Genomic DNA, 21,031 nt, shown 5'->3' with positions numbered 1-21,031 from the left:
TCTGATATTATTGTTGAGGTTGTTAATGAAAAATTGATATCTTCAGATTAAGATAAAAGATATGATTTATATTTATCTCAGATTAAGAGATCCATGTGAATTTACAATTTAAAAATTTTGGATTTAAGAATTGATATGGAGTTCCTTTGCTTTTGTTAACGAGGTTCTTAATTGAATCTACTATTAAATGGAGATTTGATTTTTGAAGCTTATATGATTGTTATGAAAGGATATTTGATAGATATTGAAGATTCTGATGATAGAAATTTTAGAAAAAAATAATAATAATAATAATGATTTGAAATTCATATATATTCAGATTATGTCCAAATTTGATGGAGCATCGAAGAATTTTCTCGTTGATTTGACTTATAAAAATTTTTGGTTTGAAAATTATCGAATTGAATTGATATGAGAAATAAGATTTAATTCATATTGATTATAGTAAATCTATATGATGGTTTAAATATGATATTGGACTCAAGGGTTAATCAAGATTATTGTACACCAGTAAAGGTATGAATGAGAATCGAAAGTTAATCTTTGATTTCAATTGAAATTTGAAAATTTAGATCTTTTCTATTGATAAGGTAAAGAAATAATTTGATCAAACTTTTTTTTGGTGAACCTAAGAAATTTTGATTGTTAGATCAGAGTGCGCAGCGGAAGCATGGTAATCTGGACTACTTTGAGTAAGTCAGGAATGTTGACCCTTTGAGTTAAAGAATTATGATAGATGATATGGTTTGATACAAGAAATTTATTGATATTAGAAATAATAATATTTTAAAATTTTGAATTATTTTAGATATCCTAATGTGACTTTTTAAAAGTAGTGCTTCCATCTACTATGCTACAAAAATAATTAGCATCCTAATTCTAGGATGAGTAGACCTTTGATTTTAGATTTAGAATATTTAGAGATAATTTTTTTTTATCCTAGAATTAAATTTTATAATTCTCTAATTACTAGGAAGAACTTGAGATTGTTTATCGAATGATGATTTTGATCTTAGATTATTATACTCAAATATTTATCTCCAGGGTATAATGAAATTTGAAGTTAGAACTCTTTTGATCATTATTATTTCTCAGACTGAATGAAAAAGATTGTTATCTATTGATATTGACGATTGTTCTACAAAAGATGGATTGGAGTTATTCATAATTTGATAATGAATTGATTAATTAAGAGTTGTTAATATTTAGATAAAGAAAATTGATATGCTTACTTAGAATAGAGACATTGATTTTGATTATAAGAAAAATATAGTTTTGATTTAGATCAATTTTTGAGTTATTGATTTTATTATGGAATGACTTAATGATAAAATTTGCTTCAAGAATTAGAATATTTAAGAGTTTGAGGATTTGAGTAAGAAAATTTCGATGACTAAAAATAATGATATTGATTCAATCAACAATGGTGATATTGATCTTTATGAAATAACTTAATGATGAAGTTGTATCGAGAATTAAAATATCAAAAGCTCGAGAATGAGATTGAAATGATAAATCTTCAACCTTTGAAAGTACGAATAAGAGAAAATATTTTTGAATTTTGATTGATTGGGATGTCATCATATGACTCATAGAAGTATGATTTCCTATCTTATGATGGGTTGAAATTAAGAGTGATTAATATTTTGAAATAAAATGAATGATGATGATGAATGAAGTTCTTATGCAAGAATAGAGACATTGACCTTTTTCTATTCACAAGAGATAGATTTGATTTTAATTTGAGTCATGAGATATTGAATATTAATTTTTACAAGAAATGAGATCATAATTTTGAAATCTTGAAATATTGAAAATCTTTGAGATGTTGATCTTGATGAATAAGAAAATGAATAGTTCCGTATCAGATTGATATTAATGTATTGACTTTTTCTTATGAAATGATTTAAGAATGAATTTATATCAAGAATTAAAATATTTGTGGATGAGATTCAAATAAGAAACTATGAAGACTCAAGCAAGGAAAAATTTCGAGGACGAAATTTCTTTTAGAGGGGAAGAATGTGAGGCCTGGCCCAAGCAACGAATCCTAAGCCCAAAACAAAAAAAAAAGAAAAACAGAGCAGGAAGACTCCCGATCGGAGTCTTCCTCTTCTCCGATCAAGAATCGGAGTCCTAGAGCCATTGAAAAACCCTAGGACGAGCTCTATAAGAACCCTTCCCCTCTCCTCTATGGGTAGACCCTTCCGTCGCCGTCGATTGCCGGAGATTTTTCTCCGATTTTCCCGTTTGAAGCCGTGACTCCTCGACCCGTGTTCGCCGCGATTTCTCGCCGGTGGGGGTCACCGGAGGTTGTGGTAAGGTCTCCCTCCTCTCCCTCTCTTCTCTCCCATCTTTCCCGTGCCTGTGTGCACGATGGCCGGCGATGGGTGTCACCGGATTTAGTTGGAGAAAGAAACCCCCCTGTTCGCCGCCTCTTTCCTCTGATTTTCCGGCGCCGACGGTCACGCCGACCGCCGGCCCTGGTCTCTCCGAACCCGGGAGAGTCGGCCGTTGCCGTCGGCCACCTCCGGCCATAAGATGGCCGTGATCGATCGATCAAGGCACGGGGACCTCTAGGTCCCCTGTTTCGGCCCAATGAAAGCCCGGGAAGAAAAGAAGAAGAAGAAGAAGGAAAAGAAAAAGAAAAAGAAAAGAAAAAAAAGAAAAGAAAAAAAAAAAAGAAAAAAAAAAAGAGAGAAAGAAAGAAAAGAAGAAAGAGAAAAATAAAATTAATTAATAAATAATGAGATAAATAATAAAATATGAGAAAGAGAGTTTCTCTCTCTTCCCTCTCTCTCTTCAGCTTGAATTAGTATTTTTCTCTCTCTAGAATTGGATTTTCTCTCTCTACTTTCTCTCTCTAGAATTCTCTCTCTAGATTATCTCTCCTAAGATTTCTAGAATTTTGAGAAGAATGATGATGAATTTAAATGATCCTCGTGATGGATTTTTGATCCGTGATCGTCGGACGGTACACCGACATCCACTTTGATCAGATCAAGTATTTTTAGATTTTATTTCTCATGATCTTATTGAATTGTCCACATGATAATTTTAGCATGATTTGATCTGATCGATCGAATTTGTTGAATCATATTGTCTGAAGAATTCAAGATGAGTTTTCTCTCTCTAGAATTTTCTCTCTCTAGAATTTTCTCTCTCTAAAATTTTCTCTCTCTTGATTGATTCTCTCTCTAAAAAAAAGGGTTAGTGAATGAAGAAATTTCTTTTAATAAGTCTGATCTGATTCTAATGAAGAACTTTGATCCATGATTGTCAGACAGCGTACTGGCACCCACTCTAATCAGACCATGAATCTTTAGATTTGATCATCCATGATTTCCGATCTAGCCATGACTTGATTTGATCACATTGATTTCACCAATCGAGATATTGGACCCATCGTAATGTTGGATTGTGTCACCTGATCAATTCGAATTGTACCTCATGAATTCTCTCTCCTCTGATTTTCTCTCTCCACTTGATTTTATGAAATCGATGAAGAAACCTTGGTCCTATCACTTCGAATCCGATTTGATCTGATAGTCAAACTTTGGATCGTTTAGGTCCTAATTAGATTTTGATTAGATGAAATTAGGTGATCGGATCCAATCTAAACCGTTGAAATATAGAATTCGTATTCTTTCTAATTATTCAAATTGATTCTGTATAGGATTGTGGATGTTTGATCATGGGATATCGCGATATGATCTACGAACAGAATTTTTGGAAGAAAATTTATAGAATTTTATGGATTTATTGGAATGCGTTCGAGGTAAGTAATGTTTCACCTTTTCTAGATTCATCGGCAAATTATAGTGTATTCTTCTGATATGATTTATGAAACGATGCATGAATTGGATGAATGGTATTTTTGTTATGAAAATATCTTATTTGAAATGTTATGATGAAGCATGATTGAATATATTGATTTCATGATGCATTATATTGATTGATTTCGATACTACATGATTATATGTTTTATTATCGAAATTAGAATATGAAACATGATTTATGAAGAATTATGATATAAGAAACAATAAGAATTGACAACCTGACTGTGTTGAGGACCCCGCCAACGGGGGCATATACGTTGGCAATTGACTGTCCTGAGGATTTATGTCGCCAGTAAGACCAGCGACATGTCGCCAGATAGACCAGCGACAAAACCGCCAGTTAGACCAGCGGTTCCAAAGGACTTGGCTGCCAGATGATTCGCAGCCCACCGCAAGCAGATACGCGGTATTATGACCCTGCCACAGGGATAATGTGGTCATAGCTCATGGTTGACGAAAAGAAATTGAAGAACAAAAGAAATTGAAATCCCGAAAGAAACTTGAAATTTCGAAAAAAAGAAATGAATTTGGCATGAATTATATTGCATAATTGAAATTGATTTCGAATTGATGAACTCTATATGCTTATTTTCTATAAATGATTATTTACTTATATGCCTGATGAAATCTGTTGAGAAGTGATCGTTGCTTACTGGGCTGTCTAGCTCATTACCTCTTATTTTACTATTTTTACAGATGTTGAAGAATTAAGATGATACAAGATATGAATAGAGGAGTGATCAGAAGCAGAATCTTCGTATTTTTATTTTAGGTTGGAAGGCTTATTGAATTTGATGCAAAGCCTTTGAATTATTGTTGAATTTATTGAGATATTAAAGAAAAAAAAAAAAATTTTAGGTCGTTATGTTTTGGATTTAAATTATTGAATAATTATTCCGCTGTTGTTTTAGGATAGCATGATAAGATGCCTTGCATGCTTATGGGAAGAGTTTTCTATGAGTATGCGGCGGTTGCCGCGACCCTCGATTCACAAATCTCGGGTCGGGGGCGTGACAACTCCAGTTTTCACTTGAGAACCATTCATTCATCTGAGTAGCTCGAGAGATAATTTATTGTACACTTCAATAGCAATCACCTCGAAGAAATGAACTTCGACAACCTTTTCTTGATCCAATAGAAAGAAGGAGAGTCACTATATGATTATGTGGTGTGCTTCAATGCGGCCACGTTGGAAGTCTGCAACTTCAATAAAATGATTGGGATGTCTGCTCTAAAGAGAGGGTTTCATAACAATCACCTTCTTTTCTTCCTCAATAAGAACTTTTTGAAGGACTATGCCGACCTCCTTGCCTATGCTCGAAAGTATGCATAGGTCGAGGAAGTGGCGGTCATTCACTGACAATCTAAGGGAGGCAAAGGAGGAATCAAAAAGTGCCCCTTAGAGGAGCTTTGGGAACGCCAAGATGAGGCTGAGTCCCTTTGCCAGCTGAAACATCTAAGGTTGAGGAGCTCGCCTCATCGATTCAACAGCTACACCCCCTGACTGCAGCTCGATCTCAAATCCTCATGGAGGTTAAGGGATAAAGATATCTTTATTGGCTAGAGATGATGAAAGCCCCAACAACAAGGTAGAAGTAGAGGAAGTATTGTCAATTCGATCATGACATCGGCCATGACACTGAGGACCGCCATCAATGGAAGGATGAGATTGAGGTCCTAATTCAGAGAGGGTATCTTGAGAAGTATGCCCAAGATCAAAAGGATCGGATGATTAAGCAGCCTCCTCATCCCCAACTCAAGAAGGAGAACAACAGTAATTGTCCAGTGGCCGGCATCATCAAAATGATCTCAGGATTCACTGAGTGTATGGGGCAGAGGACCAGGTTGAAAGCCCATCACCGAAGATGTAATGGATGGGTCATGTCATTACTTTTTCTGATGAGGGTATCTAAGAAGTTCAAATTCTTCATGATGATACTGTTGTCGTCTTTATAATGATAGCAAATTATGATATAAAAAGAATCCTCATTGATGATAGAAGTTCGACTGATATCTTATTTTATGATATTTTTCAGAGAATGAAATTATCAATCGACCAGTTGAGAAGGATCAATATGCCCCTTATCGAGTGCTCTGGAGACTCTTTCTGGTTGAAGGAGAAATAGCTTTATTTGTTATAGCCGGTTAAGAATTTTGGTAAGCAACTATGCAGCTGACCTTTTTGATGGTTTGGGTCCCTTTTGCCTACAACACCATTATCGATCATTCTGGGCTTAATGCACTTTGAGTGATAGCATCCACTTACTACCTTTTGGTGAGGTTTTTGATGAGGAATAGGGCCAGCGAAATATGAGACTAGATGCTAGCCCATCAATGCTTTATGGCTTTGATAAAAGGAAAGAAACCCATAGAGTCTATTGATCAACAGCCTAAATCACTAAGAAGAGCTCAAGGAGGCCTAAGGTGAACCTACCAAACAATTGAAATCAGTACCACTTAGAGAAAAGGATCCGTGCAAAACATCCAGATTGGGATAATGCTATCGATGGATTTGTAGGCTTGCTTACTATAGTTCCTATAGGCCAATGCCAATATCTTCACCTGGTCAGTTGCTGATATGCCAAGTGTTCCTCTTAGCTTTATTATTCATAGGTTGAACGTTGACCCTAAGCATCACTCAGTCTGGCAAAAGAAAAGGAGCTTTGCATCAGATCAACAGTGAATGATAGATGAGGAGGTAGACAAACTTCTGACGACATGCTTCATCTGAAAGGCCCACTACCTTGATTGGCTGGTGAATATGATGATGGTAAAAAAAGTCAATTGCAAGTGGAGAATATGCATCAACTACACCTACCTCAACAAAGTTTGCCTGAAAGATAATTTTTTGCTACCATAGATTGATTAATTTATGAATGCCATCTCGAGACATAAACTCCTAAGCTTCATGGATACCTTTATCAGATAAACCATATTCGAATGGCACTTGAGGACAAGAAGAAGATTATATTCATCATCGATAAAGCTTTGTATTGTTGCAAAGTAATGCCTTTTGGTTTTAAAAATATGGGTGCAACATACCAGCACCTCATCAGCAAATTGCTCAAGAACTAGATCAGCCATAACATGAAGGTTTATGTTGATGATATACCGCTAAAGAGTACCAAAGTAGATTGACACATAGCTGATCTGGAGGAAGCCATTGGAGAGTTGAGACGACATCAGATAAAGCTCAATCCAATGAAGTGTGCCTTTGGAGTCACCTCAAGAAAATTCCTAGGGTTATGGTTGTTGGGAATAGTGTCCCAAAGCCAATCGTCAGTCTGTTGACGATTGTGCTCATTTTAGTATATGAATTATGAATTAATAAAAATTATTTTGGTATTTTTTTATCACAAAATATTTCATCTTCTAATGAACTCCTATGTTGTGGTAAAGTCCTAGGACTATTTAGACTCGACAAAGGAGGATTTGTCGTTTAGTCCTTAAATCTGTTCGCGACCAAATGATATATTGTTACCAAGGATGACAATGTTTATCAAGCATAGGTCATTGTGTGCCATATAGGTTGGTTGTCCTCTTAACTAATGAGTGTGGAGACACTGGTATGACATACAGGTGAGATGTAAGGGTACATCTGCACTGAACGTGACCAACTCCGGAGTTATTTCTGCTGTCAAGATTTGCTCCGATGGAATATGGGTATAAATATCCCTCCGACCTGAGATCACCATGGTGACTTGCAAGCAACTCACTACACTTAGGCACTGGACTATCTGAATTTCTATTTCAGTGATGAAAGGCTGCTGGGTGTAGTCAAGTACTTGACTTATCGGTGCGTGTGTCAAGATGGGATTGACCACTCTAGTTTAGGAGCTATGTACAGTCGTATTTCAATTTAGCAAAACCTTGGCCAGGGTAGTCCTTGTGAGGAGTCACAGGACTGTTTGAGTTTAGCACGATTCGGATGATCTAATCAGGATTGACAGTTTAACCCTGAGTCATCCTGAACACAGAGGTCAAAAAGATGAATTATACAGTAACAATATTCACGTAGGTTCTGATTGTTGCGATTGTGACTATTCGACCTATCCGATTATCGGGTATCATTGCTAGATGGTCACTTTGATTAGTACAGAAATTGATTCCTATGCTACCGGCTTAGGTTCGAACCTGTGGGGTCACACACATTAGAGGTTTCTATCTGATCTGATGGCTGATGAAGAGTCCTAATGCTTGTAGACTATGAGTCCTACATGTCTAGAACTCTATGATCGAGAATCAAGATTTTCTGATCATGAGTCCCACACATTTTGGGTACCAGGGTCAAGAGTCCCACTAGTTTGGGACTCTTCGATCAGGGTTATATATCGATGAATTCTGATGCCCGATTATCCATCAGATTTGGACTCAATATTTATGAGAGGTTTAATTAGTGATTTGATCACTAATTAACTCAATTTGATTGAGTAATTATTTTTGGATCAAATCCAATTGAATTGGATTCAGTTGGGTTTGACCCGATTAGGTTAAGAGTTGACCTAATCGTCGAGATGGTTTGGTCCCTGATTTGATCAGGGGTTGGGCTTAATCAATTTTTAATTTGATTAAAATTTTATTGAGCCTAATTAAGCCTAATTTACTTGGGTTTAAATTAGTCTAATTGGGCCTAACTTATTTGGTTCAATTAGGTTGGTTTAAATAATGAAACCACCTTGACCCATTCTCCCTGTGCCACCTCACTTCCACTGCATCCATTTGAATTCACGAGAAGGAAGTTCTCATAAATTTTTTCTCATGAAAAGCCCTCCTCATGCCCTACTTTAATGCACCAAATGAGTGGATAAGGATGATTGGTTGGCCATTCAAATTCAAAACAAAGTTTGAATTTGAATGAGCAATCAATCTTAGCGCCTTGACCTTATTCTCTTTTAACACCCCATTTATTACACGAGAAAATATTTCTCATGAAATGACTCCATGCACAAATTAAGCCACACCCTCCTCTTCTCATGCCATTTATGGATAGGGATGAATTGATTTTTATTTGAATTCAAAATTTGATTTGAATTCAAATGTGCAATTACTCATCTTTATCCTCTCATGTGGATAAGACGTTTGTTGTTGTTTTAAAAGGAGGAGAAGAGTTGGGCATGGAAAATAGAAAAATTTTGGAGAGAAAATTTGGGTGTGAGGAATCCTTGTGCGTGAGGTGAAGGTCCATATCCTTCTGAGAGAAAAAGAAAGAAAAGAAAGAAAAAAGGTGCGCAGGGTTTCAGTGAGTTCCCCAGGGTTTCAGCCTGGGGTTCGGAAAGTGAGAAGGTGAGCTACGAGTGTCGTGAGCCCACCAAATTTTAGGAAGATCTTCATCATTCTCTCAAGCACGTCTGCTGATGATCCAGAGCATCCAAAAAATTAGCAGACATCGATCGAAGGAGTTCGATCAGCATCGGCTGTCGAAAGGGCTCTACAATGAGCTAGCACTCGTGAGGAGTTGATCAGACCGAAAACTTCATGTGGATGATCTGCAGAGGTCAGACATACTGTGTGGCCACATCACGACGATCAGACTCTCCCGACGGTGATCAGATTGCGGTGATCTACTACCCGCACAAAGGTATTGTGTTCTAAACACATTACAGTAAAGTGTTTATTGTTCAAATTCGAATTTCAAATTTAAATGCATACATGCTATATATCATATTTAGATCCTAGTGTAGGATAAATTTATGTTAATTAATTAGATTAATTAATATTTTTTCACTGTAAAATCATAATTTTGAAAAAGTTTTAAAATTACCATTTTACCCCTGCACTGAATTTCGCTTCAATGGTAACACAGTGCGAGATCAAGGAAAATCCAGATAAGATTTGACCTATCCTAGATATGAAGCATTTGACCTCAAAGAATGATGTTTAGCACCTCATAGGAAGGATAGCCACCTATAGCCATTTCATCTCGAAATTGGCCAAAAGATGTCTCCCTTTCTTCAAAGTTCTACATCTAGTGAAGAACTTTGAATGGGTGGAGGAATACCGAATTACATTTAAGAGCCTCAAAAGCGACCTTGGATCTCCCCCATTGTCATCCGACCGAATGTAGGTGAAGTTCTATACCTATATTTGGCTGTCTCATCACTTGTAGTAAGTTTGGTGCTAACTTAAGAGGAAGAAAAGATCCAAAAGTTGATATACAATGTCAACAAGGTGTTGTGAGATGTGGAGATCAGATAATCCAGATCAGAGAAAACCATCCTCACCCTAATCACCTTGGTGAGATGACTTACTTTTAGGCTCATTTAGTGGTCATCTTGACTAACCTACCACTGAAAGCCATCTTGTAGAGGTTTGATACTTTGGGGTGAATGGCAAAATGGGGGATTAAGCTTCACGAGTTCAACATTGATTATCGATCATAATCTACTATAAAAGCTCAAGTCCTAGCAGACTTCACTGCCCAAAATACTATCTCGGAAGAGTAACCAACTCTAGAAACATTCGAGGAATAGGGCGGCCACTCCAATGGATCTAACATGTTGACAGAGCCTCCAATTCTTAAGATAGTGGAGCTATACTCATTCTCACTAGTCTGGATGGAGTTGTGACCGAATACGTACTATGGTTCGATTTTAATACATCAATAATGTAGGAGGCATTAATCACCCAACCTTAGCATCACCAAGGAGCTTAGGGTGGAATGACTTAGGACCTTCACTAACTCCTAGTTGATCATCGGCCTTGTATGAGAAGAATATGAAGTTTGGGAACCAACAATGTTTAAACACTTGCAAAGACTCTAGGAGCTATCCTTAGTTTTCAAAAAAATTAAAATTCAATAGATACCAAGGACTGAAAATACCTGGGCAGACCTATTGTCCTGACTAGCCACCTCAGGTCGTGATGAGCTCAGCTAAAGAGTTCTCTTCGAGTATCTAAAAAAATTCAACATTGAGGAGCCACCTGTGGTCTTGTAGGTCGACCATGAGTCAAGCTGGATGGACCCGCTTATTAGTTTCCTTGTTGATGGTGTCCTTCATATAGATCCTATCGAAGCTTGGAGGATCAAATGCCATGCCCTTCAATATGTTCTCCTTGAGAGGAAGCTGTATAAAAGATCATACTCACTATCTTTACTCAAATGCTTTTAGCCATCAGAAGCTAATTATGCTCTTTGGGAGGTGCATGAAGGGATTTTTGAAAATTACTTAGGAGTAGATCGCTGGCTTACAAAGTACTCTAACAAGGGTACTATTGGTCAATTTTGCAACAAGATTCCATCAAGCTTGTCTGAAAATATGACCAATACCAAAGATACACTAATATCTAGTATTGACCTTCAGCCAAGCACACATTGATCTTTGCACCTTAGTCATTTGCCTAGTGGGGGATCGACATTCTTGATCCATTTCCATAGACAATCGGATAGAGAAAATTTCTTATCATCGTCATCAACTACTTCATGAAGTGGGTCAAAGCCAAGCCTTTGGCACAAATCACCAAGAAAATGATACAAGACTTCATCTGGAACTCATTCATTTATCGATTCAAACTTTCCTGACCCATTATCACTGACAATAGGTGGCAATTTGATAATCCAAAGTTCAAGGAGTTTTGCTCTAAACTTCATGTACATTGATCACAGACTCACCTCGATCAAACATTCACAATCCAATGAAGAAGCTGAGGTAACTAACCAAACTATTTTATAGTGTTTGAAGATAAAGCTAAGCCATGCCAAAGGATTTTGGGTGGAAAAGCTCTACAGCATTCTTTAGGCCTACTGAACTACTTCTCAGATTCCAACTGGAAAAACACCATTTAGCCTTTCCTTCAGCATGAAAACGGTTACCCCGATCGAGATATGTCTTCCATCGATCTAAGTAGAGAACTATAATGAGCAAGCTGATCAATGCATAAATATAACATAAGAAATATTAAAATCTATGATATTTAATTTTTATTATTTTATATTTGATATTTGTTATATTTTTTTCAAAAATTATTGATTATAAAGATTTAATCACAAAAGCCCACGCCAAAAGCCCAAAACAAGCTGCAATTCACATGCAACTCGTAGAAAGTACCCATGCAGTTCCTAGTACGGTCTATGGGACCTAACGTACAGTCTATGCACGTTGTTACACAGCTCACGTGGAGGTCTTCACGTGGTGCATAGGCACAAGTGCCTACAGCATGATTTGAATTTGGACGTAGTCTGGGCAAGCGAACGGGGGGCCGATCAGATGGTGTGGAAGCGGGCACCTGAGGTCCTAGCACATGGGTGCGAGCAAATGGGTTTTGGTGGGCTTCACAGTGAGCGGAGGCAGTTTGAAAGCGGCTTAAGCAAGCATAGATTGGGTTCATGTGCGGGGGAAAGGACACGATGTGTGCCTGAGATATGAACAGAGAAGGTGGCTAGGGTATTAAAACATAAAAAAAAAAAGAAAGAAAGAAAAGGAAGATGTGAAGGCTTAGAAGATTGGATACGATTAGGACTTTGGAGGCTAGAAAGGCTGTAAAAAGAGGTATAGGGCACTTTGTGGTGGCATAAGGAGATTCTACTACATCTTCTTCTTCAAATTCTTCTTTAATCTTCAAAGAAGATGGAGCTTTTGGTGGCGAGCCAGATCCAATCTATATGCAGCTAAACTCTTTATCTTCGGAGGAATAGATGAAGTCCTGAAATCCATATTTGTATTTTATTTCTTATTCTTATTGTGTATTTTTTTTATTATGCAATCAACTATTAGAACATTGTAAGGCTACTTTCTTTTGAATCTTAAATATTTTGCAAACATGAATATTTTTTGTGATTTTATTCATGTGTTCAAGTACTAATTTTTTTTTATTTTATGGTACTTAACCTAGAATAGTCTATGACTATATAGAGATGAGTTGTGATCTAAGAAAATGATTCATGCTCAGTGAGATATGCTATGTTAAGAACAAGATCATAAATTCATCTTTTTGTTATTACTACAGCTTGTAGTTTGTAATGATTTGAATTGTTTTGATTAGAATACTGATCTGTGATTAAAGGATGGATTCAAAAATCTGAGGCACTTTTTTCTATTTGATTTTTCTTAACTTTATTTCTATCAGACTTGTCTCTTTTATTCCTCTTAAAAATTTTAAAATCTAAATCTTTCACCATATTTATTTTAATTGAATGCAACTCAGCCCAAGATCTCTGTGCATATGATCCTGATTCATCCTAACTATATAATAGCAAATTAGATTTATTTTTGACTACTCACGATAATGATTACAAACCAATTTCGATCAACTGTGAGTGAGCCTTGATCTGTTTAAAAAAATAAGGGAGCAAGCTCAAATCAAAATAGCCTCATACCAACAACAAGTATCTCGATACCACAATGTTAGAGTCAAATTGAAAGTCTTGTAACTTGGGGACCTCATGCTCTAGTGAGAAGAGGTGTCCAAATCTACCAAATAGGAGAAGCTTCTCCAAATCAGGAAGGCCCATATTGAATCTCAGAGATCATTCGATCAGGAGCCTACAGGCTTGAAAAGCTCAGTGATAAGGCCCTTCCTCAAACTTGGAATACCAAAAACCTAAAGGTATACCATCAGTAAGCTTCCAAGCTTGTATTATTGAAAAGTCAATAAATATATATTGTTCTTCTCAATTGTCTTTTAGAAAAATCTCTCAAGTATCAAAAATTGGATCAAACCGATCTAGAGACACCCCGACTCCAACTGGACCACTAAGTAGATGACTGAAGATGTGTCTATTATATGGAGACACCTAGGCTCCAGCCTAGATCTCCTCAGCTAGGTCAATGGATCAACCTCTTAAAAATATCCTAGCTCCAATCAGGACCTCTGAATACATGCTCAACTAACATCGACATAAGAGATACCCAAGCTTCAGCTTGGACCTCCTGGACTAGGTCAGTGGACCAACCTCTTGGAGATATCTCAACTTCGACTAGAACCTTCGAATATGTGTTCGACAAACACGAACATGAAGAGATATCCTGATCTAAGTTGAGATCTCCAAACTAGAGATCAGGAACTAACAACCTCAAAGGCTCTAGATGAGAATCAACTTTGGATTCGACTTGATTGATAACAAACTTAGAACCAACCTTGGATCCAAGTGATGCTTCAAAGTGACTCATAATTATGTAAAGGCCCTAGCCTTAGCTAGAAGACGCATCTTGGGAAAATCCGACATGGGCTATTTTGACAACCATGCACAAAGGGCTAAATTAGACTTCGATTATACTCTTACTTTGGCTATTTTGACAACCAAGCCCAAAGGGATGAATCAAACTTTGGTTTTATTCTAAAACTAAATGTACTTTAGCTAGGAGCTAAGGATTCAACTATGTTCTTAAAGACTTGAACATCCTAGAAACAATGAAATGAAGAAAATGAAATTCATTTCATTAAGTATATGACTCTTGTTACAACTACTTTGGCTATAAGTCTGAAGCACAAAAAGAGAATAAAAAGGTACAAAATTGAGGAGCTTCTTCAACAGGAGATGCGATCTCGACTTTGGTCTTACAAACCACCTCGGAGAGGATTCTTAGTTGCTGGGGCTTACGTTGATCCAGAGCTGCCTAGGTTTTACATCCAAGAAATAATGATTTCTATGTATTCAGGAATGATTGGTACCACTTGGATGATTGGTACCAATAGGCCAACTCAATGTTGTGATTCATAGCTGATGATCTGTAGAAGTGTTAGTCATGGTGATGGGCTTAGTTGCTAGTGTGGTTGTTGAAGTAGAGCTAATATTTGCGCCACCTTCCTTGGCCTTATCTTTTGGGTTCATCTCTAGCAATGATGCCAAGGCAGGGGCAACATTTATCCTATCTTCTGCTATATCATCCGCCCTGGGTGCTATTGAAGAAGTGGCACCAATATTTATGCCTTCTTCCTCTACCTCATCTTCACTCTCCTTGGGATTCAGGCAACCAACATCGACTTCGGGGAAAAACTGGGCCACTTGTACCTTGTAGAGATTGAACCCCATGGTGAAGGCTGAGGCCAAACCCTCTGTGATCTCCACCTCAAAGGCCTCCAAGACCTTGTCCTCCTCCATATCCTGGAGCTTGGCCTTAGTAATAGCCGATGATCTTTCTCGGCTACTCTCTCCTTCCTTGCCGTGGGCTTCTCTTCGGCTGCCTTTCAAGCTGCTATCAGCTCCCTCTCTAGCTCAACGATCTTCTTCTATTGAATTTCTACTACTACCCCCTTGTAGGCAATCTTTCCCTCTAGGACCTCCATCTAGTCATAGGTCTGCTAGAGCTTGGACAATGCTCGAGAAGCCTGCTCCTTGGTGGCTTGGGCTCGGGCCTTAGTAGCTTGGGCTCTGTCCTCCAATTTATGCTCAGATTGCAGAAGCCTAAATCCTGTCATTGAGCATGGCAAAGTTGCGGACCAGCTACAAAAGCAAAAAGATTAAATGTAAAGCCATGAAGATCAGAAAAGACCAAAGCAAAGAAAAAAGAGGGAGGAGAAAGAAAACTTATTGAGAGGAGCCTTGAGAAGCCTGAGCTCACCACCTCCTCGATGCAATGGGATTTACTTATCGACCAGTCCACTAGCAGGAAGATCATCTACATCAGCTCTATTGCAGAAACTCGGATGTGACCTCCTCCATACTTGATCATAAACTCCTCGTGTGAAATCTGGATGTTACTCTAGCAATCAATAAAGAAGAGAGAAGGATGCTAGGGTTTGGTGTTGGAATCGGAGAGGAAGAGAAAGTTAGAGAGAAAAGATCTTTATTCACTCAATCATGTCCTGTCTATAAAATCCTAATACACCCTATGTATATTTATACACAGCCATTAGATTCGATCAAAAAACTCTCTTTGACTCAACCCAATACATGAAAGCACTCACCAAACCATGTCTCATCCATATCTCACATGCTCCCACCCCTTAGACTTAATCTCAATCCAAGCTCTTGAGTTAACCCCCTTAAAACCTTACAAACAAGACCTTAAGACCCCTAGGATCAAATCCAATCCTAGTCGAAATCAGAGTCCATGTACCATTCTATTCTCAGCTCAAGCCAGCTCAATCAAACCTCGAGTCGGCTTGACTATCATGCCACCATGCATGCTAGTGAAGCCCACTCTCTATTCCATATTTGAGCCAACTCTCTCAGGATCCAAAGCCGACTCGACCCAGTCTGAGTCAACTTCACCCAGATCTGAGTCAGATCCTCTACTATAGAAATAGACCTTCACCCTAGGATCTCTCTCGTCCTATCCCTAGGACTCATATCCGATCCCAACCTCCTAGAGCAGTGGCCGTGACTCTTTTTATGATCTTTCAAGGCTTGGGAGCACCATAAATTCACAATAATCTCTACCTTGATGCCCCAAGCCTTAGCAAACCCTGCACAATCCACCTACACAATCTGATTGCCTTACTTATCTCTTAGCACCCTCCAGTATCCTGTTGTCCTTCAGTACTCCATGCTCACGCATCCAATGCATCTGCATTCACTACCACCATAGTGGATCTACTGTGCATCATTTTTGCACCTTGCATGCCTCTGCCATCAAGAAACTCGAAGTCTGCATCCTTCAAGGTATCCTCTTCGATTTTGATACTCCACAGCCTCCACCTAGATCCCAAAATCCCATAATTGTTTGTAGCCTAACTACGCATCTATCCCACAACCACCTATATCTGGCTATGCCTCTACCATGGCTCCGCAGCTGCCTGTCTCTCTAGCTACACCTGTGCTGCAGTCTACGATCGCTTATCTCCATGATCATGCCTGTGCTATAGCTCCACAACCATCTTTCTTCGACCATGCATTTGCTACAGCCCCATGCCACCGTCTGAATCCTGGCTGCATCCGTCCCATGGTCCACAACTATTTGTCCTCTAGCTACCTCAGTGCCACACCTCTGGTTCGTAGCTATCTGTCTTCCAGCTGTCTTTGAGCTGTCTCTATGGTCCGTAGCTGCTTGTGTTCCAGCTACCTCTGTGCCACTCCATACAGTCACCTATGTCTCGGGTCTTCCGACTGCATCCATTCTGCAACTCTACAACTGCTTGTCTCCGAACATGTCTCTGTCGCATCCCATAGCTATCTATATCCCAACTGCACGTCAAACTTCGTCACTGCCCCTTCAGACCCTCCACACCTCGTGGGCTCCTCCGAAACCATCAAGAGATCATCCATCTCTAATACTTTAGCGATTGTCCCGATTGAGTCCCTCTCTTCTCCTCCTTTCTTCCGCAACAGACAATCCTTCTTGAAGTGTCCAATCTTATGGCACCTGTAGCACTTCAGAATCTTCTCCGATCTATCCCTAGATTTTTTTCTCTTCCCAGGCCTTTCTCGCCTCTCATGAACAATGAATGCCTCCGAAGTAGAGTCTCCCATGCAGATCTTCTCCTGCAGCACGTTTGACCTCAGGGCACCCATAACCTCCTCATAATCCAAGGACTCCTTACTGTATACCGAGGTTGTAATCAGACTATCGTATGTCGATGGGAGTGAGCACAGTAGTAACAATGCATGATTTTCTTCCTCAATCTTCACATCTATATTCAACAAATTAGAGCATATCTGATTGAAACTCTGGATGTGACCAACCCGATCATCTTCTTTGGACATCAGTAAGCTGTATAACTACTTCTTCAGTTAGAGTTTAATGTCATGTTTTTTCCCATGTGCATCTTCTCTAGCTTCTCCCAAAGACCTCTTGCCGTGGTCTCTATATTAACCTCTGGTAACATCTGATCCACGAAGCACATCCTGATCGTGCTGAAGGCAATATCCTCTAGCTTCTATAAATCCTCAGCAGAGATCTTTTTCAGTCTTTTTTGTATCATGACCTTATAGATCCACTGTTGCACCAACAAATCCTTCACCCACTGCTGCCATAAGATGAAGTTTTTCTTTCCATCAAACTTCTCGAACTCTGCCTTAAACCCGCTTGAAGCCATTGCACCCTTCAAGCCTACAACTAGCCCTAACCCTTCTGCAATACCATGCCTCACACTCTAAAAATCGGATCAAATCTGAAATAGATCTCCTCCACCATCTTCCAACCTTTTCTTGAGTCAAAATCCTCCACCTAACTGGGAGATCACCTCAACCAAAGAAGCAACAAGGAAGAAAACAAGGAAAAATCTGGGCTGAAACTTGCCTTCAGCATCTTCTTCTTTCCTCCATGTAACCGAGCTCTGATACTAATTGTTATGAAAACTTTGGTATAACCTCCTCCATACCTGATCATAAATACCTCGCAAGGAATCTGGATGTTACTCCAACAATCAACAAAAAAGAGAGAAGGATGCTAGGGTTTGGTGTTGGAACCAGAGAGGGAGAGAAAGTTAGAGAGAAAAGATCTTTATTCACTCAATCACATCCTGTCTATAAAATCCTAATACAACCTATATATATTTATACACAGCCATTAGGTCCGACCAAAAAACTTTCCTTGGCTTAACCCAATACATGAAAGTACTCATCGAAAAGTATATCTCATCTATGTCTCACATGCTCTCACCTCTTGGATTTAATCTCAGCCCGAGCCTTTGAGTTAACCCTCTTAAGATCTCATAAACAAAGCCTCATGACCCCTAGGATCAAATTTAATCCTAGCCGAAATTAGAACCCATGCACCATTCTGTTCCCAGCTCAAGCCGGCTTGACTGTCATGCCACTGTGCCGGTGAAACCCACTCTCTGTTCTATATTCAAGCTGACTCTCTCAAGGTCCCAAGCCAGCTCGACCTAGTTCGAGTCGACTCCAACTTGATCCGAGTCGGCTCCTCTACTACAGAAATAGACCTTCACCCTAGGACCTCTCCCATCCTAGCTCTAGGACTCATATCCGATCCTAGCCTCCCAGAGCCATTGCTGTGACTCCTCTCATGGCCTCCCAAGGCTTGGGAGCACCATAAATTCACAACAAGCTTCTAGACAAGCTGAGCATCCTAAAGTCTGGAGTTAGACTAACTGATCACCTTTCATAAAGCCATGAGCTCCTCCTCGATCCTGAATGAGGAGGGCCAAGCCCTGGCCCATGCTATAGAAGAGCTTGGGGTAAATGAGAATGGTGCGATCCTCGATGTTGGAGCCAATTTTGAAAGGGGAGAAGGGCTATGGTAAGTCATCAAACTTCAAGCTCCATTTGTCTTTGGGGAGGCTGGTGGAGCTGAGCTAAAAGGCATCATAGTGATGACCTCTAGCTCATCATCAAATCTCTAGGGGCTTAGTGTTGGAGGTCCTTGGGGTCGGCGTCGGTTAGGATGGAGCAGCCACCCTCTACTTCTTTGATGATGAGGCCTCACCATTGGATGTGCCTGACCTCTTCTTTAAAGCAAATCTTAGGGACTCCAATGTCGGCCTCATCACTACAATAGCAAACAAAAAGTTAGCATTCTACAAAATACAAGAACAAAGTGAAAGCAAAAATCCAAGTCAAGGAGAGTGGCCATAGCAAAAATCTAAGTCAAGGAGAGTGGCCATACCCTGAGGACTAATCAAGCGGATTTCAGCATTGTACAGAGTCTGCTCTGTCAGAATCTCCTTCAATTATAGAAACTCCTTATAGCGCAACTTGTAGAGATCCTCCTTGTCCTCAAGAAGTGGCTCAGCAACTTATTTCAAAAAATCAATGGATGTCTTTAGCTCCAACTGAAGCCCCATGGAAGGTTAGATGAAATAAAAAAAATGACTTTTCTATCCATGATGGAAGAAGGCAACCCCTTAATGGTAGCCTCCATGAGGAGTGAAATACCACCAACCCTTGCTAAGGGGGTTGCCTTTTCAAGGTAATGGGTTCTCGAAATAGTGAGCACCTTGGCTTGGTCTCAATGAGATCACAGAGAAGAACAAAAACAACAAGCATTCGAATACCATTCGGACTGATCTGAATAGAACTAGATGATTGAAGTCAAGAAAATTAGCAATAAATTGGTGGAGAGGCAATCATAGCCCAGCTTGGAGGAACTCCTCATAGATATCGAGGTGCCCCTTAGAAGCATCTGTTAGTCAACCATCCCTACCAGGCAGCTCTAATTAAGATCGATTTGAAATATAATACTAAGCTTGGATTCTTTTCAGATTAGACTTAATAAAAGTATACCTCTCCACACTTAGCCCATGCTTAGAAACATCTAAGCTGGAAGATTTGGACCAACCAAGAGAGTCCAAAGCGGTAGTGATTTAGGATGGTGTAGCGGTCTGAGGTTCCACCTTAAACCCAGCTTGAGGAGGGGCCAATCGAGAACTCTCTTTAGCTTGATGGCATTTGTCTTGAGTCTCACTACAATTGGAAGCCATATAGATTGAAGAAAAGAAGAAAATGGAAGAAACATATAAGAAAAATGAGGATGGAAGTATTAGGAAATGCCATCACATAACGACCGTTATGCATGCAGAAATTTTAAAATTTAAAAAACTCGCAGCAGAAAAAAAATTTTAAAAATTATTTTCAATATCATTTTAGAATAATCATACAACATAACATTTCAATGTTATGCCAGGGCAACCTTATGCCAGAATGATATTAAAATAAATCATTAATTAGATCTAATCTAATCAAGCATACATAGAGATCATATCTTAACATAAAGTCGGATATCATTATATGTACAAGATTAAGATCTATGTAAAAATAAAAATCTAATTTTTATATTTGTATAGATAGATCTTTACCATGATCTGATGATTTATGGATATCTTCAGGGTTTGTCGAGTCATGATCTGATAATCTATGGATGTCTTCAAAGTCCGTTGAAGCCGCATAAGTGTCTGACCTCTATAGGTATCCACTCAAAGCTGATCTGATAAAGAGATCCCAATCTCATCGGGATGCTAGCTCCCTTGCAGTGATCGCTTCTTGAATTATCTAATATTTTTTTCCATTTGATTCTCTTCTCAAGGGAATCAAGGAGATCCGTAGGAGAAATAAGAAATTAGATCTAATCTGATTTCTTTTTTTCTTTTTCTCTTCTCAAGAGAAACAGAAGAAGATCTAGAAAAAGAAGAAGATGAGAGATCAAATCTCTCTTCTTTTCATTTTCTCCAATGCTTGGATTGAATCTAGAGAAGAAGGAGATGGCCTATCCAACTCTTGGACCAAGAGAAAGAGAGAGATGAAGGGAAAGGCATCCAAATCTTTGGATGTCTGGAAGATCAAGAGGGAGAGAGGTGAGAGGGGAGAGGCATCCAACAACTTGGAGTGTGCCCATGTGTACCCAATCTAATTTTTC

The sequence above is a fragment of the Elaeis guineensis genome, chromosome 7 (genome assembly GCF_000442705.2).
Source record: "Elaeis guineensis isolate ETL-2024a chromosome 7, EG11, whole genome shotgun sequence".
In the NCBI taxonomy this organism is placed as follows: domain Eukaryota; kingdom Viridiplantae; phylum Streptophyta; class Magnoliopsida; order Arecales; family Arecaceae; genus Elaeis; species Elaeis guineensis.
Note: the sequence above shows the minus strand (reverse complement) of the source record.